Source organism: Lagenorhynchus albirostris, chromosome 21 (assembly GCF_949774975.1).
Source record: "Lagenorhynchus albirostris chromosome 21, mLagAlb1.1, whole genome shotgun sequence".
Classification (NCBI taxonomy): Eukaryota; Metazoa; Chordata; class Mammalia; order Artiodactyla; family Delphinidae; genus Lagenorhynchus; species Lagenorhynchus albirostris.
The window spans coordinates 22,295,022-22,321,014 of NC_083115.1; positions in this window are offsets into that span (position 1 = coordinate 22,295,022).

The following is a 25,993-nucleotide window of genomic DNA, read 5'->3' on the forward strand; positions in this document are numbered from 1 at the left end:
TTTTCATGTTAGCTTGACAAATCTGTTTTTATCCTTTTACTTTCAAATTACCTATGTCATTGTGTTTGAAGTGAGTTTCTTGTAGACAGCACATAGTTGGATTACACTTTCTTTTCTTTTTAAAAATCTATTCTGGGGCTTCCCTGGTGGCGCAGTGGTTGGGAATCTGCCTGCCAATGCGGGGGACACGGATTCGTGCCCTGGTCTGGGAGGATCCCACATGCCGTGGAGCAACTGGGCCTGTGAGCCACAACTACTGAGCCTGCGTGTCCGGAGCCTGTGCTCCGCAACGGGAGAGGCCGCGACAGTGAGAGGCCCGCGCACCGTGATGAGGAACGGCCCCCGCTCACCGCAACTGGAGAAAGCCCTCGCGCATCGACGAAGACCCAGCGCAGCCAAAACTAAATAAATAAATTAATTAATTTAAAAAAAATCTATTCTACTAATCTCTGCCCTTTAATTAGTATGTGTAGACCGTTTCCCTTTAAAGCAATTATTGAAATGTTGGAGCTGAAGTCTGCTACTTTATTATTTGTTTTCTGTTTGTTTCCTATTTCTCTTTTCTTGTTTTTTTGTGGGGTGCCTGGCCTCTTTTTTTAGGATTCCATCTTGTTTGATTTGCACTTTTTTTGAGCATATTGCGTTGTATACCTTTCTGTGTGGTTGCTCTAGGTATTACAAGATACATACATGACATCACAATCTATTGATTTTGATGTTTAACTGCAAGTGAAGTATTGAAAACTTACTTCCATTTAGGTCCTTTTAACCCCCTACTTTTAGAACATAATTCTTTTAAGTGTTTCTTTTACATATATTGAGCACCAAATAGACGCTGTTTTAATTTTTGCTTCAACCATCAAATATGATTTCAGAAACTCATGAGAAGGATAGCTTACTATATTTACCCATATTTTTACCCATTCCCTTGCTGTTTTTTTTTTCTTTCTTTCTTTCTTTTTTTTAAATAAATTTTAATTAATTAATTTATTTATGGCTGTGTTGGGTCTTTGTTGCTGTGCACGGGCTTTCTTTAGTTGCGGTGAGCGGGGGCTACTCTTCATTGCAGTGTGCCGGCTTCTCACTGCGGTGGCTTCTCTTGTTGCGGAGCACAGGCTCTAGGAGTGTGGGCTTCAGTAGCTGTGGCACACAGGCTCAGTAGTTGTGGCGCACGGGCTTAGTTGCTCCGTGGCATGTGGGATCTTCCCGGACCAGGGCTCGAACCTGCGTCCCCTGCATTGGCAGGCGTATTCTTAACCACTGCACCACCAGGGAAGCCCCTTTTCTTTCTTTCTGAAATCCCAGGCCTTCTGTTATCATTTTCTATCTGGAGAACTGCCTTTCACCATTCTTTAAGGGTACGTCTGCTGGTGACACATTGTCTTAGTTTTCTTTCATCTGAGGATGTCTATTTCTTTTTCCTTCCTGAGGACGGTTTCTCTGGACACAGAATTCACATCACCTATTCCTTTCTTTTATTACTTGAAAAATGTTGTGCCACTTCCTGCCAACCTCCATGGTTCATGGTTTCAGATGAGTAATCTGCTGTTATTTGAATTGCCGTTCCCCTATAGGAAATGTGTCATTTTTCTCTGATTGCATTTAGATTTTTTTCTTTGTCTTTGGTTTTCAGATGTTTGATTACAATGTGTCTTGGCATGGATTTCTTTGATTTGGATTTCATTCAGTTCTGTGAATCAACAGGTTTACATCTTTCAGTCATTATTTCTTCAAATGTTTTTTTCAGTTCCCCATTCTTTCTCTCTCCTTCTGGGACTCCAATGACACAAGTAGTATAACTTTTGCTATTGTTCCACAGGTCCCTGAGGCTCTGTTCATTTTTTTTTCCCCAAAAATATTTTCTCTCTGTTTTTCAGGTTGAGTAATTTCTAGTCACTGTTCTTAAGTTTTTAATTTTCTGTCATTTACACTCTCCTGTGGAGTCTATCCAGCAAGATTTAAAAAAAATTTTTTGAGTTGTCATATTTTGTTTGAATTTAACAGAAAAAAATAACTGAAGCAAAAGTGAAGTCAATGCTGACCTTTAGAACAATTTTTTTTCACTCCATGACTAGAAAAAGCTATTCCCTCAGTTCCCTTCTTCTCAATACAGAAAATAGTAGCAGGGCCTCTTAGAAATTATGGCAGGTCTTTGATTTTGGAGACACTCTTGTTCTTTACTGTATCAAACATGTTAAAGGGATCACATATTTCACATTACATATAATTTTCCTATAAAAATATCTGAAGGGATTTTAATAATACAGCAATGAAATTTTTATTAATTTTCATTTCTTTTTTTTTTTTTCATTTTGAGACAACAGTGAACATTCTTGGAAGTCCTTATGGTTTTGTGGTCCTAGACTCTGCACCTGTGCTGTCCAATGGCTCTGGACTCATTTTGTTGATGAGAGTAGGTTTGATACCTGGCAGAGCCTTGTCAAAAATTTTTTTCTCTATCATTAACCAACATCTCCTTCTGAAGTTTATAGCCTGGCATTATACCCTTTTCCATGTTGGTTACTCCAAGGCAATTATGCTGTTTCTTTTGGGGTGATTTATATCATTAGGTATTGAGGGAGGTAGATTCTGTGATCCAACTTCATTCAACCTTCTTTAAAAGTGAAAACTATCATTTTTAGTCCTTTCTCAGAGACACCGACATGAAGACATTGTTAGCTTTTGATATTTTAGAATGTGTCTGTCATTCCTTGGTTATCACTTGTTTAGGTAACATTTCCCCCTAAATTACTAATTAAATCCCAATTAAATTAATCCTAAATTTTGGCCTGATTCTTTCTTTTTAAATGGTTCAAAATTGCTTCCATCTTTTTAACCAAATTTGCCCAAATCTAAAGCATTATTCCTTTTGTTTACCTACTGAGGATGAATATATTTACTTTTTTTTTTTTACTTAAAAAAAATTATTTATTTATTTATTTATGTCTGCATTGGGTCTTTGTTGCTGCACGTGGGCTTTCTCTAGTTGCGGCGAGTGGGGCTACTCTTCGTTGAGGTGCGCGGGCTTCTCATTGCGGTGGCTTCTCCTGGTGCAGAGCTTGGGCTCTAGGCACATGGGCTCTAGATGCAGGCTCAGTAGTTGTGGCACACAGGCTTATTTGTTCCTGGGCATGTGGGATCCTCCCAGACCAGGGCTCGAACCCATGTCCCCTGAATTGGCTGGCCGTTTCTTAACAGCTGCGCCACCAGGGAAGTCCCTCAATTTGCTTTTTACTGAAATTTGTTAACACAGTTGGATCAATGCATATTGCCTCTTTTCCATCTTCCATTTTGATGACAAAGACACCCAGAGCTCTGGACACTATTTTCTTTTCCCAATACTGCTTGCTAAGTTTTTTCTGTTTGCTTCATTACCACACTTCCAACTATTTTCTATTTAATTTGTAATTTGGCCTGTTTTAAAAGTTTTCCCTTTCCATTGTTTTGTTCTGGCAATCCTATATCTAGCAAGTTAGTTTTTCTTCTCTGATATCTCTCGTGTTTGATGCTGTTAATAATATTATTGTAAAAAGACAATTTGTTGCTTCTACACTGATATTGGAAAAATAATAAAGTGGTAAAGTTAATAGGTGTTTTTTAAAATGTGACTAGTAGGCAAGTGGGTTTTTTTTTTTTTGGTGGTGGTGGTTTTTTGTTTTGTTTTGTCTTTAAAGACTACATTTAAAACTTTATGGAAGATGGGGAAAATTATCTGTTGAAAGTTGCATCTTGTGACCTCAGGCTGACTTCAGGCTTTGACAGGACATCAGCCTTCTTGGGTGTTTGCATCTTAAAAGAGGAGCCTGGAGCGGCAGATATGGAAGGTTTGTTTCAGATATTAGGAGAGGGAAGAGAGTATCCCTGTACTCCTCCATTTTCATTTTGTTGAATTGCTATTGTTTAGATGGAAAATATGAAAAATATCATTATACCGTCTATTATCGTGCACATCACACTGTGTAATGATTTGTTGATTGTTCATTCCGGGGCAAGAACTGTGAGTTCTTTTAGTCAAAGGTTCTGTATTATTCACCTTTTTATCCCAAGAGCCTAGAACAGTGCCAGGCTCATGGCTCATTTCAATAAATGTTTGCTGAATAATACTTGGAATATTTAAAACATCTTTCCATGGTCTTGTGTTGAAGGTTAAAATGTGATTTTCCAGTGCTTGTACATAAAAGGTGTTTATTCATAATCATATGGATGCTATTCTAATTTCTGAAGAGGAGGACAAAACCTAGGTTATTGTGGCATTGTTTCTAATGATGGGTAATTGTCTATTCTCATGTCTGTAAATGTCTGTTTCCTGGAGGCCCTAATGCCTGTGTCCTGTCCTGCGTGTGCCTTTTTAACTCCACCACTAGGGGGCAGCACAGGTAATGAAATCAATTCCCTCCGGTTACACCTTGCAGGATCCCTCCACACCAGTCTGTACAAAATAGCCCCTTGCTTGTAGAAAACGTTATTAAATAGCAATGTGCAACCATTTCAGGTTTTAGGATTCTTTTTTCCAAATCTATAGAAAACTCCAATACATTACCTTACACTATAATCCGATGACAGAATCTCATGTTTTAAGTGAGGGATTAGTCCAAGGTTGCTTCCAGCTCTAAGACGACTGGATTCCCAGGTTGATCTTCTCTCTGCCACCCACCCCATTTTTGGTTTTGAAATGTGGATGGAAATAGGAGGTGATCAGGTTCACCTTCAGGTCAGGAGTGGCTGAAGGCCTCAGGGCACAATCAGGTTGTGAGGAAGAAGAGCCCCATGACCCTAACTAGGCCTCCTATTGCATGGTGACCCTATTTTCTTTTGCTTTTTCTTTTTTTTAATTTGCTTTTCTCTTTTAATCCTCTGCCTGCTCCAACTCAAAAAATTGCCGGAAATTAAACAGAAGTAAGCTGTCAAAGAGCCAAGGCAAGCCAGCCCCAGGTAGCAGGCTCCCTCCCACGGGGGCCAAAGTCTGGGCAAAGGGGTCTCCACTCAGAGCCATTAATAAAAGCTGGTGCAGAATAAGGTGGCTCTAGAGGCTGGTAATAACCCGGCCCAGAGGGGCTTTCTGCAGTGGCGCACACCTAACAGGGCCAGGCTGTGCAAGAAGAGGTGTTGACTGGCCTTGTCAAAGAGCCCCTTCTCATGGGCACCCAGGACCTGGATGCTACGTGCCCCATAGGAGGCCCCGGATTCACACAAGGTACCCAGCCGACAGCAAGTAGCCCCTCGCCTGGCCACGGCCGTGGATGGTCTGGGACCCTATTTTCTGAAGCTTAAATCTCGACAATGGTCTGACAAGAGGAATATGTTTCCAAATCTCATGTCAAAAATTTGAACTGGGACTGTCCAGGAAAATCTGGAGTCCACAGTCTTCAGCATGATGGTCAGCTGTAAAAAGTGCTGTTTGCACTTTGTCATGTTCATTGGCATCTTTTTTCTTTCTTTCTTTCTTTTTTTTGTGCGGTACACGGGCCTCTCACTGTTGTGGCCTCTCCCATTGCGGAGCCTAGGCTCCGGACGCGCAGGCTCAGCGGCCATGGCTCACGGGCCAAGCCGCTCCGCGGCATGTGGGATCCTCCCGGACCGGGGCACGAAACCGCATCCCCTGCATCGGCAGGCGGACTCTCAACCACTGTGCCACCAGGGAAGCCCCTCATTGGCATCTTTGATGTCAAAATTAGTCGCAGCTTTTCGCCTTTGGTCTGCTCCCCCTTCTTGTTCATTTTCCATAAGCAGCTCCTTCCATCCTGTCTCCCAACAGGCCACAGTCAATTCGGGGAAATTTTAACCAGGAAAGTGAGGCATCACATGAGGAATTTAGACACTGAGGTAGAGGAAAGAGCAAAGGGACCACCCTCTCCAAGAAAAATAAAACCAAACAAAAGACCTCTTTAGTAAGAGTTTAGGTTGTAACATAAATGTCGAGGACACTTTCCCCTTAGGAAACGTGCTTACATGATCGTTGGTAAAGGTCACCAGTGAGATTGTGTCGATGATGTGATTGTTCTTGGAAGGGGCTGGTCCTTCTGTTTTCTGGATTTGTCCCTTTATTCCTCTGAGTACCCCCAAAGCAGAGCCTGAGGGGTGTGGGTGGTTTATTTGGGTGGTGATACCAGGAAGCAAGAGAGTGAGACAGGGAAGGAGGAAAAGGTGAGACCAGGGTGGGCTGCTGAGGTTGCTGCTGTGAGCGGTGGGCTTGTTTCCACCGGGATCTCAAAAGAAGCCCAGGGAAAGCTGTTCAGAATTGTCCACCTGAAAAAAATGGAAAGCTTTGCCCACCTGCTTCTGACCTGGACTAGTTGAGGTTTCCTCCTAGGCTGTGAACTTCCTGGTATTTCCGGGCTGCATTTGTGTGTGTTGGAGATGACCTTGGGGCAGAAAGTCTGGCTTGAGCTTGAGCTTGAGGTAAGATGCTGACAGCACAAGGAAAGTCTGTGCTTCCACAGAACGGTTCACTGTGGCTGAGACTGAAATGAAAGGGCTGAGAGCCCATGATGTACCACTGTTGGCTGAGCAGTTGATTTGGGCAAGAAGGCCCCTGCCTAGACCTTGTGCTTTAGAACGTGCCTCTCCGGCCTTCCCCGCACTGCACTGCTTCCCACCCAGAGCTTGTGCCCTCTCTTCTGGAACAGACTGCATACTGAGGACCCTCCTCAAATGGCTGTGAGCCTGCATGGTTTCTTCTATCTTCAAAGGCAGGCTGCTTAGCCAAACGGTACCCAAAGTGCTGCTGTCTGAATGGGGTGAGGATGTGTGGATGGAGCTTGAATGGGGCTTAGGAAGTCCACACAGGGGATGCAAGGCCCCTCATGTGAGAACAGGGCTCGGGTGAAGGGGAAGGCGATTGGCCCAGGGTTGGGGCCAGCTTTCCCTCTGCTACCACATTCCTCTACAGACCACCAAGGAGTCTGAGAATTCTAACTTCAACCTTGGCCTTCATAGGTCATTACTGTGGTATATTTGTCAAGGTAGGAGAACAGAGCATGTTTTATTTAACACTTTGCTGGCTTCATTTATACCTCATATTATTTAGACATATGGCAAATGTAGGAGTCAAGTTCTATCACGTTCCAATTTTTGTGGCCTTGAACTGAGAAAAAGGAACCTTGGAAAATAGGCTTTATATGCTTGGATGATTTTATCTAGAATTCCCAAGTTCATTAGCTTCTGTGATGACTCATGGTTGTTACTAAAATAAACTTTATATTATCTTCAAAAATCTAGGGATATTATTTAGGTCAGCCATTTCAAGGCACTAGACTCAACGTCTCTGAGAACCAAAGGATATGAAGGACTAAATGCAGGAGAATTATTACCTGAGGGTTGAATCTCAGAATATTACATGTGAGATTTTGCTTGTTGACTCAGTGCTGGCTGCAGGCGGGGCAGGAGGGCATCGGGAGCGGTGCAGATCTGGGTCAGTAAGCAATGCGGGAAGCAAAGCAGAGGGAACTGGGCCTTGTCCAGGCAAAGATGAACCTTACAAGAAGAGAAGAAATTTTAGAAGACAAAAAAAAGGTGGACTGTGAGGTTGAAGTGGGGACTGCAGAAACTGAATGGCAAAGTAAAGCACCAATTTATCAATGTAAAATACATATCAGAAGCTGGACCCATGTGTTACACGATATTCAAAAATCAACTCAAAGTAGATAAAAGACTTAAATGTAAGACCTGAAACTGTAAAACTCCTAGAAGGAGACATAGGGGACCATCTTCAGGACACTGGTCTTGGCAGTGATTTCTTGGATATCACACCAAAAGCACAGGCAACAGAAGCAAAAATAAATAAATGGGACTACGTCAGGCTAAAAGGTTCTGCCAAGCACAGAAAATAAAAACTGAGTGAGAAGGCACCCTACAACATAGAGAAAATATCTGCAATCCATATATCAGAGAGTGGTTAATTTCCAAAATATATAAGGAACACATACAATGCAATAGCAAAAAAACAAATAATCTGGTCAAAAATGGGCAAAGACCAGAATAGACATTTCTCCAAAAAGGACATACACATGGCCAACAGGTATAGGAAAAGATGTTTAACACACTCATCATCAGGGAAATGCAAGTCAAAACCACAATGAGACATCACCTCACGCCTGTTAAGATGGCTACTATTAAAAAAGGAAAAGATAGCAAGTGTTGGTGAGGGTGTGGAGAAACTGGAACCCTTGTACAAAGTTGGAGGGAATGCAAAATGGTGCAGCCACTATGGAAAACAGTATGGAAGTTCCTCAAAAAATTAAAAACAGAGCTCCCATGTGATTCAGCAACCCCACTTCTGAGTATTTATCCAAAAGAATTGAAATCAGGATCTTGACAACATATTGACCCTACCATGTTCCTTACAGCACTATCCACAATGGTCAAGATTTGGAAACAACCTAAATACCTGTTATACCTATCAACAGATGAATGGATAAAGAAAAATATGCTATATCCATATAATGGATATACCTCTAGCCTTTAAAAACAGGGAAAGCCTGTAATATGTGACAACATGGATGAACCTTGAAGACATTATGCTAAGGGAAATAAGCCAGTTACAGAAGGACAAATACTACATGATCCACTTATTTGAGGTATTTTAAACAGTTAGACTCACACAAGCAGAGAGCAGAATGGTAGTTGCCAGGGGCTGCAGGGACGGGGAAATGAGCAACAGCTAATCAACAGACACAGTTTCAGTTATGCAAAATTATGTAAGTTCTAGAAATCTGCTGTATATCATTGTGCTATAGATGACAATACTATACTGTGAACTTAAAAATCTGTTAAGAGGGTACATCTCATGTTAAGTGTTCTTACCACAATAGAATTTTTAAAAATCATATCAATATCATTTCCTCTCACATCACCAATATCTGGTATTCTTTTGAGAAGCTGAATATAAAGTAGGAATCTTTCTCTGAGTCAATGATGGTGATGATGACGATGATGGTGATGATTAAATAGTAGATGACAATGACTGAGCGCTCACTATGTGACAAGCTCTCCTCAAAGACCTCTGCCTATACTGTCGCCAACCATAAGTGTTAGGTATTATCATCATCCCCATTTTACAGATGAAGGAACTGAGGCACAGAGAGGCTACATAACTTGACCATGATCCAGCAGCAAATAAATGATGGAGCCCAGATGCAAATCCAGGTAGTATCCTTCTATTACATGAAGTTCAGTATTTTCCTATATTCATCTTGTTATGAATATACGTATTTCCAAAAGGTTCTGAAGCTACTTTAAAACTTTGTTTTTTAACTTTAGGATTTCAGAGGCTAGCTGCTGAATAAGGGGTGAATTCGACATGCATTTGGTGAGGACTCTGAGGCATTTGAGGATGATGCAATAATGGATAGTCAGGAGTTAATAATAATTTATACCTAAGTCACTGAACAGATTATAACACGAGGCATAATGTGGCAGGTGTTCAAAAAGAAGAGGTATGAAGCGCTATGAGAATGCAAAAGTGAGGAATATTACCTCTCGGTGTTGTGGAAGGATTAGGGAAGAGTCTGGGAAGAAGTTCCTTTGCTTCTGGGCTGGGCCTTGAAAGATGGGGAAGATTTTGACAGCTGGAAATTGAATTTTGTGGGCCTGGCCATGTCAATAGATAGTACTCATGTATTTTTATGTCTACCAAGATTTATTCTTAGTACATTTTTAAAAGTGTTTATTGAGCACCTACTGTGTACTCTGTGCTTAGCAAGGCACCATGACACTTATGACACACTTATGACATGCACTTATGACACAGCCTCTGCCCTCAAGGAACTTACACACTAAAATAGGAAACAGGGGACTTCCCTGGTGGTCCTGTGGCTAAGACCCCGCGCTCCCAATGTAGGGGGTCCGGGTTCGATACCTGGTCAGGGAACTAGATCCCACATACTGCAACTGAGAACCTGCATGCCGCAACTAAAAGATCCCACGTGCCGCAACGAAGATGCCACAATGAAGATTCTGCACAAGGCAACGAAGATCCCGCATGCCACAACTAAGACCCAGTGCACCCAAATAAATAAATATTTTAAAATAAATAAATAAAATAGGAAACAAATATGTATATAAATATAATATAGTATGATAGACATATGCAACAAGTAATCATCATTTTTTATTTTATAAAATTTTAAACTTAAAGTATTTCCTCCCTTTCCCCCCAAAATTCATTGCATAATCTTAGAGGAAGTTTCAGTTTGTAACCTTTATATAAACTGTAGTAGCCTCTGCTGGTGAAATACTGTTTTGTAACTATTAGAATAGTCCAGACAATAGGGAAAGAATTGCATTATTTTAGAGCTGTACAAGGTACTGTCCACAAATCTCAGAAAAGGAAAGGAAGTTCTATGGTAGAGGAAGAAGATGGCATCCAGACTGTTCTCTTAAAGCTATAAAAGCTCTACAAGTATCTTGCAGGCATAAAGCTCCAAGTATATGCTCACAAATCCTCATGCCTCAGAATTGACACCCTTGCAATCCTGTTTTTCATAACACAAGTTTCCAATTCAGTCTCTTCCAAGACAACTTTTTATAGCTGTATATTTCCAATGTTGTAGTGCAAGCAAAGAAACGGTGGGAAGGGGACTAATCTTTGTTGAATGCCACCTGCTCTAAGGACCAGGCCCATGGCATTTGTGTTAGTTTTCTTTTATGCCACATCAATCATAATGTGTAGATGTTTATCTCCATTTTGCAGGTGAGGAAATTCAAATTCTGGGGGAGTTCATAATCTACCCAAAGTCATGCAGTTTCTATGTGTAAGGGCTGGAATTATAATCCAGTCTGTGTGGTTCCCAAGTCCCTCTCCACCATATAGTTTCCATTTTACTTTGCAATCAGCGTAACTGGGATATTTCTGCCATAAAATAATAAGCAGGAATACTGGTCTCTCTACCTCAACTTAATATCCATGGGTCTGCTTTTAGCATTTGGAGGTGTCATTATATTACAATAACTTGCTTTTATTTGAATAGTGGGCATTATACTACTCAGTCTAGAGATTTGTGATATTCTGGTCTAAATTGAATGAAAGCTATTAGGGGTCTTTAAGATTAGCGTAGTATGATATAATAAAACAGAAACAAGTTGAATTGCGATGAAATTGCTGCTCCTGAATTTAAAACTAGTCAAGATAAAACAGATGTTCAAAAAGATCGCTATAATCTTCACCTGAATACTAATACATTTTTTTGCTCAAACGATATATATATTTACATATGGAGAAATAAAACCCACCTTAAACTGCCACTGTCATTTTCTCTGCTATTTCTTGAAGCAAAACAAAAAAAAAATGATGCTGAACTGTTGACTATTAGGCAGCAACACGATGTTTCAGAGAAACTAATTGACTTGAAAAAGTAAATAAGATTTTCAAAGATGAATGAATCATACACCTGCATACAGCATGGTACAGCAATTAGTGTGTGCAAACTCCAGGTGCATCAAGATTGTGACATGAAGATGAGGCATATATAAGAGTAAGAGTATTTTTAGCTGAATCTGATTTGGAAGTCAGGAGACTTAACTTCCATGAACAATTTCTTTCTTTGCTGGTTTGTTCATTCTCCACGTTCTTCCAAAAAATATCTAATATCAAACTGCTTAATTTGTTTTTGACAGTGTGACTTTGGCAAAAATCACTTAAATATCTGAGGTTTTCTAGCACCATATTTATTTCTTTTTTCCTCCTAAAAATACTGTAAGTAGCAGCAAAAGTTCCTGGTGAACTCCCTTGCATGTAATGTTATTATTTTTTATCTTTTGTTGTTTGTTTGCTTTTCATTACAACAACAGGCTAACCTCATACTATTCCCCACTTCTAATAGCTGCTCAGTTATTGCCTTCCCTCCAGAGGGTTTGACTCTGATTAAAATAGAAATGGGACACGAATTGAGTTTTTCTGGGCAAACTATCAGAGAGACACAGGCAGGAGAGACATGGTATCAGGACATTGGGGTCAGGAGAAGACAGGAGGTCAGAGATTTCGCTTTGAACACTTTCTAAAAGATGTGCATGGATAATTTATGGAAATTTGGTGGCAACTTCCAACCAGAAATCTGGATGTTTCACTAGGCTGGCACCAAGTCCTCCAAGAGAAATCACAGTCACAGATGCTCTACAATAAATTGATTTTAGTAGTTTCCCATTACAAGTTTTCCCTGATATCACTTAAACACCCTGATAAATGCTTTTCATACCAAGGCCCTCCCCCCCATCCCCAAAGTGTCCCCATTGCCACTACTTCAGCCCATGTGGCAGGATCACTGCTACCTGCTGATCACACGGAGTGTGGTGTCCTCTGATCGTGAAGTCATCTTTCTCCTGGTTCCAGGCTTTCTCGAGTGGACACAGGTCTGTGCTCTAAATAATGAGCAGGAGGTGTCTGAGCAGAAGGCCCTTTGATCAGGTTGGAGACTTAACTAGTAAGTAGGTCACGCCAGGCTGATTACCCTGTCCTCAGGGGAAATATTTCTGATTGGCCCAGGAGACTGCAAGGTAATAAAGTCCTGGAAGGCAATGATCAAACTGTCTAGAGACCCTAAGAGGCAAGCAATGACCACCGTTAACTTTCCTGCTGCATCCTGTCCCAGGTGAGGCTGTGTGTTTGTGAAGTAGCAAGAAGTCTATGTACCATGGGAGTAGCTTTCAATTCTCCAGAGTCAGCAGAGGGATGCGGTAGTCTGGTCTCAGCAGAAGTGACCGGAGGATAAGCAGTGAAGGGGCCAGACAGACCCTGAGGGGAGATCTATCTTTGAGTGTCTATTCGGAGTCAATGTCTTGAGGAAGAGAAAGGATATATCCAGGAGGATATTCAGCTGATTCAGCCCAAGGACTAGGCCTTGCTCTGGACTGGGCCCCTCAGAGGGCAAGACTTCTGTCGGATCTCCTGAGTTGGTAGGAAGGTATGAACTTTTGCCTTGAACTTTCACACCCAGAGCAACTTCTTCTAGAAAGCAAAGGGTAAACCAAGTTGAATGTAAGTTTGAATTTCTTAGGAGAGCAGGTTGAAATGAGTAATGGCAATCCATTGTCCTATGGTCTAAAATGAGCCTACAATATCACTGAGGGTTCACACCTTAATAAAACTGAATTTCGGGAAGAGGTCAAACCCTTCTCTCTGTGTTAGAATAAGCAGGGGTCTTCCACCAGAGTGTGATTAACACCTTGTATCCCTCAGCAAAGTGAAGCTGCCCCCTTCCCAATCTTCTAAACAAAGGGCTTCTTCATATTCTTATTTCATTCTATCTTATCTCCATCTCATCTCCACGCCTTGTCTGCTTGGTCCCCAAAGGCCTTGTGTCCTAAACTCCACCCCTGCACTATTTAGGCAATTCTGACAAAAGACTTCCAGGATGGATTGGTGAACCCTCTCTGTTTGCATCTGGAACATAATTACCTTAGTTTTCCATTCCAAGTGTGCAATTATCCATGTTCTCTACTTCAAAATGCATTTACCTCTGACAGATCCTAACAAAAAAAGACCTGGTCCAGTGGTAACTATGAGGCAGGAGACATGATGTTTTAAATTAAAAACTAAAAATTTTCTGACACCAAAAGCACAGGTAACAAAACAAAAATAGGTAAATTGGATTTCATCAAAATCAAAAACTTTTGTGCATCAAAGGACACTATCAACAGTGAAAAGGGAACCCATGGAATGGGAGAAATTATTTGTGCATCATATATCTGATAAGAGATTAATATCCAGAATACTTAAAGAACTCCTACAACTCAATGACTGTAACAACAACAAAAACAATTTAAAAATGGGTAAAGGGGCTTCCCTGGTGGTGCAGTAGTTGGGAATCCGACTGCCAATGCAGGGGACACAGGTTCGAGCCCTGGTCCAGAAAGATCCCACATGCCGCAGAGCAACTAAGCCCGTGAGCCACAGCTACTGAGCCTACGTGCCACAACTACTGAAGCCCACGTGCTTACAGCCTGTGCTCTGCAGCGGGAGAGGCCACCACGAGAAGCCCACGCACCAAAATGAAGAGCAGCCCCTGCTCTCCACAAGTAGAGAAGTCCCGTGCATAGCAATGAAGACCCAATGCAGCCAAACATAAATAAATAAATAAATAAAATAGGTAAAGAACTTGAATAGCTATTTCTCCAAAGAAGGTATGCAACTGGCCAAGAAACACATGAAAAGATGCTTAGCATCAGTAGCTCTTAGGGAAACGCAAATCAAAATCATAATGAGACAACACTTTATACCCATTGGGATAGCTATTATTAAAATAAACAAAACCCAGAAAATAACAAGTGTTGGCAAGGATGTGGTGAAATTAGAACACATGCATTGCTGTTACAGATGTAAAATGGTGCAGCTATTGTGGAAAATGATACAGCAGTTCCTGAAAAAAAAAAAAAAGAAAAAAGAAAAGACAAAGAAAAAAGAAACGTAGAATTACCGTATGAGCCAACAATTCCACTTCTGGATATTTACCCAAAGGAACTGAAAGCAGGGACTTAAACAGATACTTGTAAATCCATGTTCATAGTGGCATTATTCCCAATAACCTAAAGGTGGAAGCACCCAAGTGTCCAGTGACAGATGAATGGACAAATAAAATGTGATATATGCATGCAGTGGAGTATTATTTAGTCTTAGAAAGTAAGGAAATTCTGACATGTCTATAATATGGGTGGACCTCGACATTATGCTAAATGAAGAAGTCTGACACAAAAGGACAAATGTTATACAATTACACTTACATGAGGTACTTAGAATAGTCAAATTCACAGAGGCAGACAGTACAGTGGTGGTTGCAAGGGGCTGGGGTGGGAGTGGAGAGGGTAACAGAGGGTTGTTTAATGGGTGCAGAGTTTCAGTTTGGGAAGATGAAAACACTCTGGAGATGGATGATGGTAATGAGTGTACAACAATGTGAATGTACTTAATGCCACTGAATTCTACACTTAAGAGTGGTTAAAATGGTATATTTTGTTATATATATACATATATATCTCCACAATAAGAAACTAAAAGCTTTTTTTTAAAATTAAAGCTTTTAAAAATTAATTAAAGTAAAATCAAAATTCATTAAAACTATTTAAAAATTAAAGCTAGGGCTTCCCTGGTGGCGCAGTGGTTGAGAGCCCGCCTGCCAATGCAGGGTACACAGGTTCGTTCCCCGGTCCGGGAAGATCCCACATGCCGTGGAGCGGCTACCGTGAGCCATGGCCGCTGAGCCTGCGCGTCCGGAGCCTGTGCTCCGCAACGGGAGAGGCCACAACAGTGAGAGGCCCGCGTACCGCAAAAAAAAAAAACCTTGGATGAGCATAATTTCTTCTAATTCTCTTCCTCTAGCCCACCAGCCACATCCTACATCCTGCAAACCACACCTGACAGCTATTAATTATTGTCCTGCCCCTCCCCCAGTTTCCTGGAGTACCTGTATTTTTATGTACCACCTCCTGCTGCTCTAGGCTCCATCTCTGTGCAGTTGGGTACCTTGTATTGGTGGTAACTGTTTACCCGGATAAGCAAGAATTACAATTAAATTGCTGTTTTCTCCTTGCAGATGATGCAGGAATAGGAGAATCTTTGGGTGGCCCATCTCTGTCCACTCCTCCTTATTAGCAATGTAACACATGTTTTGTGGCTTAGGATTTCAAAGCAGGGGGATTTTCTTAATTTATCAGCTAAACCAGTATTACAACAGCTTATGAAGAGTTTGCAATTCTTTGGGTGTAAAGCAGGGACAACATGAAACACTTAATGAAAAACTTTCACAAAACTTGGACTCTTTCCAGCAACTTAGCTATGTGAGAATAATTTCTACACCATGACAACTCTAAAAATAAAACATTTTTAACTTAAAGCTGTTCTTCCAGTTGCTGTTTAAAACTTTATTCCAAAAACTGAGATGCTATTCAGCAAAATGCAACTACAGGCTTCTCAACAATAAGGTTCAATAATCGTTATATGTTTCCTGGTGATGGATTTATTTTTTATCTTTGAAGTTTATAATGATAGCTGTAAAAGTGAATGTCAATAGTATTACTATCATTTAATTTCTAATAGAATGATTTTTATTTTTATGTGTTAGTCAGAGCTATAATAATTCTAATATTACCAGAATTTATTTTGTGCTTTATGATGATGATATCAGTAAACCATATTCCCAGCAACATTTTGCTATGTTTCAGCTTATTAACAGAATTATCTGTGTTTTAAAACTTTGGCGTTAAAATATACCTTCAATAATGCCATTATAATGATCATGTGTTTAAAACTTGTGTAAATAACTACGATGTAAGCATTTTTCTCTAAAAAAGAGACTTTTTATTTCTATCAGAGTAGAGCTGAGTTTCTTTGATTAAAACTGTGATTCTTTTTTTTTTTTTTAATTTTTTTATTTTTGGCTGTGTTGGGTCTTCGTTTCTGTGCGAGGGCTTTCTCTAGTTGCGGCGAGCGGGGGCCACTCTTCATCGCGGTGCACGGGCCTCTCACTGTCGCGGCCTTCTGTTGCAGAGCACAGGCTCCAGTCGTGCAGGCTCAGTAGCTGTGGCGCACGGGCTTAGTTGCTCCGCGGCATGTGAGATCTTCCCAGACCAGGGCTCGAACCCGTGTCCCCTGCATTGGCAGGCAGATTCTCAACCACTGCGCCACCAGGGAAGCCCAAAAAACTGTGATTCTTAAATTGTGTGCTGAACCACCCTAGTGTGACAAGCAAACTTACAGAGGCACTGTGGGTTATTTTAAGTTTTTGAGGGGCACAGACAACGGTTGGATACCACGCCAACTACTACTAAGTTGTTTAGACCACACTACTTAATAAAGAGAATTGTTCAGGTATTTCTTTTGGCCCGGGGACACCAGGAACCGGGAAAGTTTGGGAATCTCTGGATTAGAAAGATTAGTGGACATGAAATATAAGATAATTGAGAATTACTTATATAGTACAATCCTGTCATTTTATAGAGGAGAAAACTGAGGTCCAGCATGGTTAAAATCTTAAAACTAGTGAGTCTTAAATACCCAGCCTCCTAGCTCCCTTGTCAGACTGTTCAGTAAAAAAGATCTGATGAACTTGATAGTCTGCTGAGGTGTCTATTCTTCCTGTACCTGTCTCTCTGCTTTCTGGTCAGTAGATTCAAGCTTTGTAGCCCAGCCTGACCATATAACAGCTGAATATCTTAAGCCAAGTTCCTTACCCTCTGTGAACCTTAGCGTCCTCATTTGCAAAATAATTGGGCTGATGATAATCGCTAATAACAGGTAAAAATGGAGTCAATTCTAGAATAGTAATAGAAATAATGCACTTGAAAAACATTTTGTAAATAGCCAAGCACTTTATAAATTACTGGTTTTCATTCAGTAGTATTTAAACATCTACTATGTGCCAAGCCCTGGGGAGACAAAGAGAAAAACAAAATTGTCTCTGCGTTTAAGAGGCTTATCTCTCCTGGAAGGGAGAAATATAAATGATTATAATCAAAATTGATAAATGGTATAGTAGAAGTAATGACCAAGTATAATGTGATAGAGAAGGACTGAGGGGCAGGGGAAGTCCTGGCAGAAAAGGCAAGAGTTCCGGCCTGACTTGGAGGGTGGGTAGGTAATGAGTGGGGTGGGGAGAGCAGTCCAAGGAGGGGGAGTGCTCTGGACCAAGAAGACAGGTGCAGGAGCAGAGCGCCTTCAAGAAGCAGCATAGTGGGACTTCCCTGGTGATCCAGCAGTTAAGAATCCGCCTTCCAATGCAGGGGACACGGGTTCGATCCTTGATCCGGAACTAAGATCCCACATGCCGCGGGGAAGCTAAGCCTGTGCGCTGTAGAGCCCGCATGCCACAACCAGAGAGACTGCGTGCCGCAGCGAAGATCCCATGTGCTGCAACTAAGACTCGACACAGCCAAATAAACAAATAAATATTAAAAAAAGAAAGAAAGAAAGAAACAGCATAGCATCCCATACGGCTGGAGGGAGGAGGATGGGAAACAGGAAGCGGAAGATTACAGATGGGAGAGTAAGTGTGTGTGCTGGACGCTGCTCCCAAAGGCTCTGGGATTCCTCTTGAAGGAGTGGACATTACCCTGAAAAACTGTTTAAGGGTTTAAAGCGAGAAGGGAAGCAGCCCAATGGGTAAATGTGATGAGCTCTCCTTATCCTTTCCTAAGAAGGAAACTTGAGTTTGTTAGCTTCAAGAACTGTGGCGCTGTGTTTGTATAATTCCTTTAGTCTGGCAACTTATTCTGAAGAGAAACACAGCACTTAATAAAGGTTTTAATGATTATGTGTATGGCAAGGTGGTAGTGAGATTCTTTTTTTTTTTCTTTTGCCAAAATAAGATTTTATTTTGAAAGTTATTTGAAAGACACTGGTAAGGAAGAAGAACTAACACTCAACGGATGTAGATTCCAAATTTATATTCTTTCCAACTGCCACCAATGGTCTTTGTCATGCCAAAAAGTTGCTTTTTTTGGTAATTCCTATTTTAAGCTCTCTGGAGGAGAGATCTTATTCTATAAGCCAAGCCATTTTTTTTTCCTTCCTCCCTCATTTCTTCCCTTTCCTCTTTCCTTTTTTTCTTTCTTCCTTTCTTTCTTTTTCTCTCTCTTTCTTTTCTTCTCTTTTTTCTTCATTTCTTTCCAGGAAACAGTTAGTTGGGGATGGGTATTTTTTTAAAAACATCAAGGTAGATCTAATATGTTCCACAAAGAGGAGGGGCTTAGCCAAATGTGAAGTCGAAAGGTTCTCTACTATTTGCTTATCATCTTTTTTTTTTTTTTTAATTTATTTTTGGCTGTGTTGGGTCTTCGTTGCTGTGCACAGGCTTTCTTCATTGTGGTGCGCAGGCTCCTTGTTGTGGTGGCTTCTCTTGTTGCAGAGCACAGGCTCCAGGCACACGGGCTTCAGTAGTTGCAGCACGCAGGCCCAGTAGCTGTGTCTCATGGGCTCTAGAGCGCAGGCTCCGTAGTTGTGGCACGCGGGCCCAGCTGCTCCACAGCATGTGGGATCCTCCTGGACCAGGGCTCGAACCCGTGTCCCCTGCAATGGCAGGCGGATTCTTAACCACTGCACCACCAGGGAAGTCCTGCTTATCATCTTGTTGGAACCAGGAAGCTACATGAGGAAATGGCATCCAGGAATGCGGTCTATACGAAGCCATTCTGTCTTTGCATCTGAAGTGCTCATCATTGGTCCAGTTCCAGCTCCCACAGCCCGCAGCTCCTCCTCTGGACCTTGACCTTGGAAGGGGGTTCCGTAAATCTCAGCAGTTTTAATCTTGACAGCAAAGCCAGAAATGACTGTAAGGTGATTCTCATTTTCTTCTTAATCTTTTAATTCTGTCACACATAGTATCACTGAGTGAACGTCAATCTCCTCTGTCAAATTCACTGAGAAGTTGATGAGTACATTTTGGTGACAACTGCCTGACACTCCTCTATGTGTCCATTATCAATCACTCTGTGTGCGTGTGTGTGTGTGTGTGTGTGTCTTGATCCGGGATATATCAGCGCTAAGCAGTTTTAAAACTCCTAACTGAAACAGTCAGAATAACATAGGAAAGAAACAAAAATTAAAAACAACCCCCCCAAAGAAACCCAAAAAGAGAATTACACAGGAACTAGTCTCAAGTGGGTAACTTGACCTATATATCCTCATGTTGTCATTGCTACCTGAATGGTTAACAGGTAGTTTCACATTCATGTTCTTACTTGCTTCTCCAGAATTGAAATAGGTTAATGTACCTCTTGAACCCAACATGGAGATTTTAAAAGTGCATACCACATAAGACAATGTCCACTGATGATACTTCTATACTGAAAGTTCTTGGTTAAACCTATGTCAAATTCTTCTCTGAACACACTTGGAACTCTCTATGGCTTAGATGAGCCCGAAATCAGCTGTTCAGTGGTACAGCTTATACTGGCTCATGAGAATTGTTTGTGGACAGCCCTTTTAACTCTGCATCCAGTGAAGTCATGTCAGTTGGCCATGATAGAAGTATTTATAGCAGGTGTATTCGTTTCCTAGGGCTGCCTTAAAAATTAACACAAAGTACCGTAACTGAGAGTTAACTATTATTATGTGTTTATTAGTTATTTAGTATGCAGTATAAATTATTTTCTTAACCAATATAATAATGCAACTAATTGATATTATAAAGGATAATATAGTGATTTAAATGTCCTGTATTCCCTTATAGTTCTAGAGGCCAGAAGTCTGAAATCAAGGTGTCACCCGGGCTCTGTGCCCTCTGAGATGCTCGGTGGAATTCTTCTCTGCTTCTTCACTGCTTCCAGTGGTGGCTGTCAACCTTTGGTGTTCTTTGGCTTGTAGATGCATCTCTCCAATTTGCACCTCTGTGGTCGCTGGCACTCTCCCTGTGTGTCTTTGTCTCTGTGCCTCTTCTTATAAGGACACCAGTAATATTGGATTAAGTGCCCTCCCCATATGACCTCATCTTAACTAATTACATCTACAATGACCCTATTTCCAAACAAGGTCACATTCTGAAGTACTGTACTGAGGGTTAGGACTTCAACATATATTTTGGGGGTGTCACAATTCAAAGCATAAATAACACTGCGGAAATCAGCAAATGCCACAAGTCAGGGCTTTTTTGAAGGGGGGAGTTGGTTTCCAGCATATCAGTGTGTTGGTCTGTCACATGACACCAGGAGAGGGCCACTCACCTCAAATATCACTTTTCCATGGGAGTTTTTCATCAGAAACTTCCTCATATGCCAAATGGCACCTGGCAGAGTGAGAATTAAAGGTGGATGTAGTTAGGATTTTCCAGCCATTTCTTAGCCCTTTAAAAATATCTATGTATTTCCATTATTTAAAAAGATTGAAAAATATAGCTGGGTAGAAAGAGTAGAAAGCCAAAAATGAATTATTCATAGCTTCATCATCCAAACAGAGCTATCACTGATTCTTGATAAATTTTCTTCAAAACATTTTTGGAACTTTTTTTTTTGCTATTTACATTTCTCCTTTTGTGCCAAACCTGTCTGAATGCTTTGCCCTCTTTTCTTCATGCTTTTTTACGTTATAAATTTAAAAAAAATGTGAGTAATAATACATTAAGACAACACGCCAGTTAGAAAAATCACACAACAAGACTAAGCAAAATCTGTTTTGATCACTACCCCAATCGCAATCCTCTCTCTGGAGGTAAATACTGTCATTGGTCTTAAATGATTCTTCTAGACCTTTTAAAATGCCATAAACCATATCATACCATGTATTTTATCCCACAGCTTACTTCTCTCCTCCCTCCCACTAAATTGTATACCCTTGAGAGCTTTTTATGTCAGATTTAACATGTTATCTTTAATTACTGCAACACATTTCATTCTATAGATGCACCATAGTTTAATTATTCTCCTACTGCCAATTTTTAGGTTGTTTTCAATCTTCCACAATTACAACTAAGAAGCAATGAAAATCCTTGTACATGCCCCTTTATGCATAAGTACAAGTGTTTCTCTAGGATAAATAACAAGAAGCTGAATATTTGAGTTGAAGACTATAATTTTAATATGACAATTTTCCTTGAAGATAGCCCCAATACACCCTTCCAATGAGAGTGCAGAAGAGTATCCATATATTAAATAATTAAAGAAATAAAAATCACAAGCCAGAGGCTCTAACTGGACTCCTTACTTGTTTTAAATTTCAAAAATTTCCAAATTTCTCTTCTCTGAATTTACTAGGTTTCATCCAAATTCTCTGATTTATAACCTTATCCCTTAGCCAGCATGTACAATGACATGGAATATGTCATATGATGAACAACATAATTTTTCCAAAGAACTTCTAATAGTTTAGTGCAACTGGGACATAGGGAATGAGGTAGGCATAAGTGGAAGAGGTAGCTGGAGATGCAGGCAGGTTAGAGACACACTTGGGCAAGGATTTGTTTAGCATTTGAGGTTGTATAAAGCAGAGAAGTCAGTAAATGGGCTAGTGCGGTAATATAGGCAAGGTTCTGAGCTGAGGCAATAATGGTGGGAAAATGAAAAGGAAGGGAGAGTATCAAGACCTATTTAAGCAGTGGAAATTTATAGAACTTAGTGAATGTCAATTGTGAAAGAGAGAAGCTCAGAACATTTCCTGGATTATTGGCTTCGATGACTGGTTTTCATGACTGAGGTCAGCCACAGAGGAGAACACAGCGGTGATGGTCACAGTGTTAGCCAGCTCATTTGGACAAACTGGTCAAGGCTGTAGAAATGTGGAGATAGGTATTCTGAAGGTAGGTGGATATACAAGCAAGAAAATCAGGGTTGGAGCTATTGAGTAAGGTTCATCCATGGTTAGCACAATCCAAGGGAGTGGTTGAGACTGTCCAAGGGGAGAGCAAAGAGTAGCAAGAGAAGAAATCCAAGGAGGAAATACTAGGAAGCACAAACATTTACAGGACAGGCAAAAGAAGGAAAAATCTGACTGATCCATCTTAATAGTTTGGCAATTTCTTATCAAGTTAAACATACACTTTTTTTTTTTTTGCGGTACACGGGCCTCTCACTGTTGCGGCCCCTCCCGCTGCGGAGCACAGGCTCCGGACGCGCAGGCTCAGCGGCCATGGCTCACGGGCCCAGCCGCTCCACGGCATGTGGGATCTTCCCAGACCAGGGCACGAACCCGTGTCCCCTGCATCGGCAGGCGGGCTCCCAACCACTGCGCCACCAGGGACGTCCTAAACATACACTTTATGACATGGCTTTGCTTTATTAAGCAAAAATAAGCAAATATGAATATATGTTCTTACTTTTACTTTCTATCATGGAAAAGGTAGCATACACAATTGGACATTGCCTTTTCTTTTTAAATTTCAAATGGTATACTGAAGAGCTTTCCAATATAGGTATACAGAGAGCTCCCTCATTGAATTGCTGAAAAGTACTCCATTGTATGATTGTACCACAGTTTATTTAGTTATTCCCTATGGATGAACACTTGGATTGTTTCTTATTTTCCGCATTGTGAATAATGCGGCAGTGAATAAATTTACATTTTTCTGAAAATAAAATAAAATACGACATGACAAACCCACTCTTGTGTAACTACCAAAGAGAAATAAAAGCTAATCTTCACCCAAAAACCTCTATGCAAATGGTTATAGCAGCTTGATGTGTATTTGCCCCAAACTGTAAACAACCCCAAATTTCCTTCAACTTATGAGTATATGAACAAATTACAGAACATCTATGTATTGGGGATGCTACTCGGCAATAAAAAATCTATTGACACAACAACATCATTGAATCTCAAATGCATTTTGCCAACACCCAAAAGGCTATGTAATGTATAATTCCACTCGTATCACTGTTGTGAGCTGAAGGTTCATATCCCCCATCCCCAAATTGATTATGTTGAAACCTGAACCCCAAATTCGATGGCATTTGGAGGTGGGGCCTTTGAGAGGAAATTAGGTTTAGATGAGGTCATGAAGGTGGAACCTCCATGATGGGATTAGTGTCCTTATAAGAAGAGGAAGAGAGACCAGAACTCTCATAGTGAGAAGGCAGATGTCTGTAAGTGAGGAAGCAGGCTCGTACCAGGAACCAGATCTGCTGGCACCTTGATCTTGGACTTCCCAGGCTCCAGCATGGTGAGAAATAAATGTCTGTTAGGACTTCCCTGGTGGCACAGTGGTTGAGAATCCGCCTGCCAATGCAGGGGACACGGGTTCCATCCCTGGCCTGGGAAGATCCCACACGCCACGGAGCAACTAAGCCCATGTGCCACAACTACTGAGCCTGCGCCCTAGAGCCTGTGAGCCACAACTGCTGAGCCCACGTGCTGCAACTACTGAAGCCCACGCACCTAGAGCCTGTGCTCTGCCACAAGAGAAGCCACTGCAATGAGAAGCCCGCGCACCGCAACAACGAGTTGCCCCCGCTCACCGCAACTAGAGAAAGCCCGCGTGCAGCAACGAAGACTCAATGCAGCCAAAAATAAATAAATAAATAAAATTAATTTAAAATAATAATAATAATAAATGTCTGTTATTTAAGCTACCAGGTCTGTGATATTTTGTTATAGCAAACAGAGCAGGCAAACACAATCACAGACTCAAAGAAAGGCAAAACTACAGGGACAGAAAGCCTTTAAGTGGTTGCCAGGGCTTCAGGTTGGAGCAGTTGTCTAGAAAGAGGCACGAAGGAATATTTTGGGGGTGATGGATCTGTCTTCATTGTGGTGGTGGATACACCACTATATGTGTTTGTCAAAACTTATAGAACTGTATGCTAAAAAGGGTGAATTTGACTATGTGTAAATTATATCTCAATAAACCTGACCCCTAAAAATGTTATGTATGACAGCAAGATACAAAGTCAATGCCTGGGAAAAAAATGAGTAGAACAATGAACTGGCTTAGATGTAAATGGGCAAAGAAAAAGACAACAAAATAATAAATAATTAGGAATATTGAAAGTAATCAAAAATAGGAAAAGCTAGTTTCTGGTGAGAAGCCATTCAGGAGAAAACAATCAGGAGCTTTCTGTGGGCTACAGGTTTAATACATACACATACTCTGACTAAAGTGTTTGTTGCTATAACAGCTAAAAACTTAAGACAGCCTTAAGCAGAACTCATTAGAAATATGGTGCCCTCTACACTATCAGGGAAATGTTGCTCAGTCCTTGGCATGCATAAAGAAAGATATTGAGAAGTACTGTAATAAAATTTAAAATAATTAAAATATAGAAATAATATAAAGTATTATGGAAAACTTAGAATAAAGAGAAAGACACCATTATCTAAACACAATGTAAATCTAAAATAGATTACTTTACTACATAAATAATATGTTGCTTGTAGAAAATTACCATACCTAGATGAACCAAAGGAGAAAATGAATAAGAGCCCCATTTTCAAAATTTTAAAATTCTGACAAAATCAAGTAAATTTTAATTAAAATAATAACCAGATACTACTGTAAGTCTATCAGGCTAACAAAGAAGACGTTATGACAACACTCAGTTATGGCAAGAATGTGGATCAGAGGAGATTCACAGTCTATTCTGGTGGAGTGAAAAGAGGTTCAAATACTTTGCAGAGTATTTTGGCAGCATCGGGTGAAGCTAAAAGCAGGTATACTCCCAAGACCTGGCAATTTCACAGGTAAATGCCCTAGAGAAATTTTTGCACATTTGCTTAAGAATCTGTATAACAGTATTGTTTATAAGAGCAAAATATTTGGGACAGAGTAAATATCCCTTATCAGATTAGATAAAATGTGTCATTGTCACACAATGCAATAGCCTATAGAAGTTAAAATAAATGAATTAGAATTATATGTATTCTGTTTTTTGATAAACCTAAAAAAAAGAAAAACAGGATGCAGCATAGTGAGAAAAGCAAATTACATAATGATTCGTATAGTATGTATGATACCATTATCTGAAAAACATACAATATACACACACTTGTATGTTGATATATACACATATACATAAAAACTCTTCAGAATGTGTGTGTGTGTGTGTGTGTGTGTGTGTGTGTGTGTTTTTCTCCGCAGAAGAGAAAGGACTACATAAGGGACATCTCTATTTGTAGCGTTCCTCCCTCCTGACCCCCCCGTAATTTTTTTCTTTCAGAATTTAGGAAAGTAAGAGGGAGGGCAGGAGTAAAAGAGGAAGGAAGGAAGGAAGGAAGGAAGGGAGGGAGGGAGGGAGGGAGGACCTAAAGTAAGACAAAGCTTTGTGGTAGATTCCAGGGGGATTAAAAATTGCTCTATATACTTCTCTTCATATTTGAAGTATTTTATACCAAAAAACGAATACTTAGTCCTTGTAAACAATTCAGAAAATACATAGTGTTAAAAAAAAAAAAAGTAACCCTCATTTTAAAAAATGAATGTTAGGGCTTCCCTGGTGGTGCAGTGGTTAAGAGTCCGCTGCCGATGCAAGGGACACGGGTTCGTGCCCCGGTCCGGGAGGATCCCACATGCCGCGGAGCGGCTGGGCCCATGGGCCATGGCCGCTGAGCCTGCGCGTCCGGAGCCTGCGCCTGCGCGTCCGGAGCCTG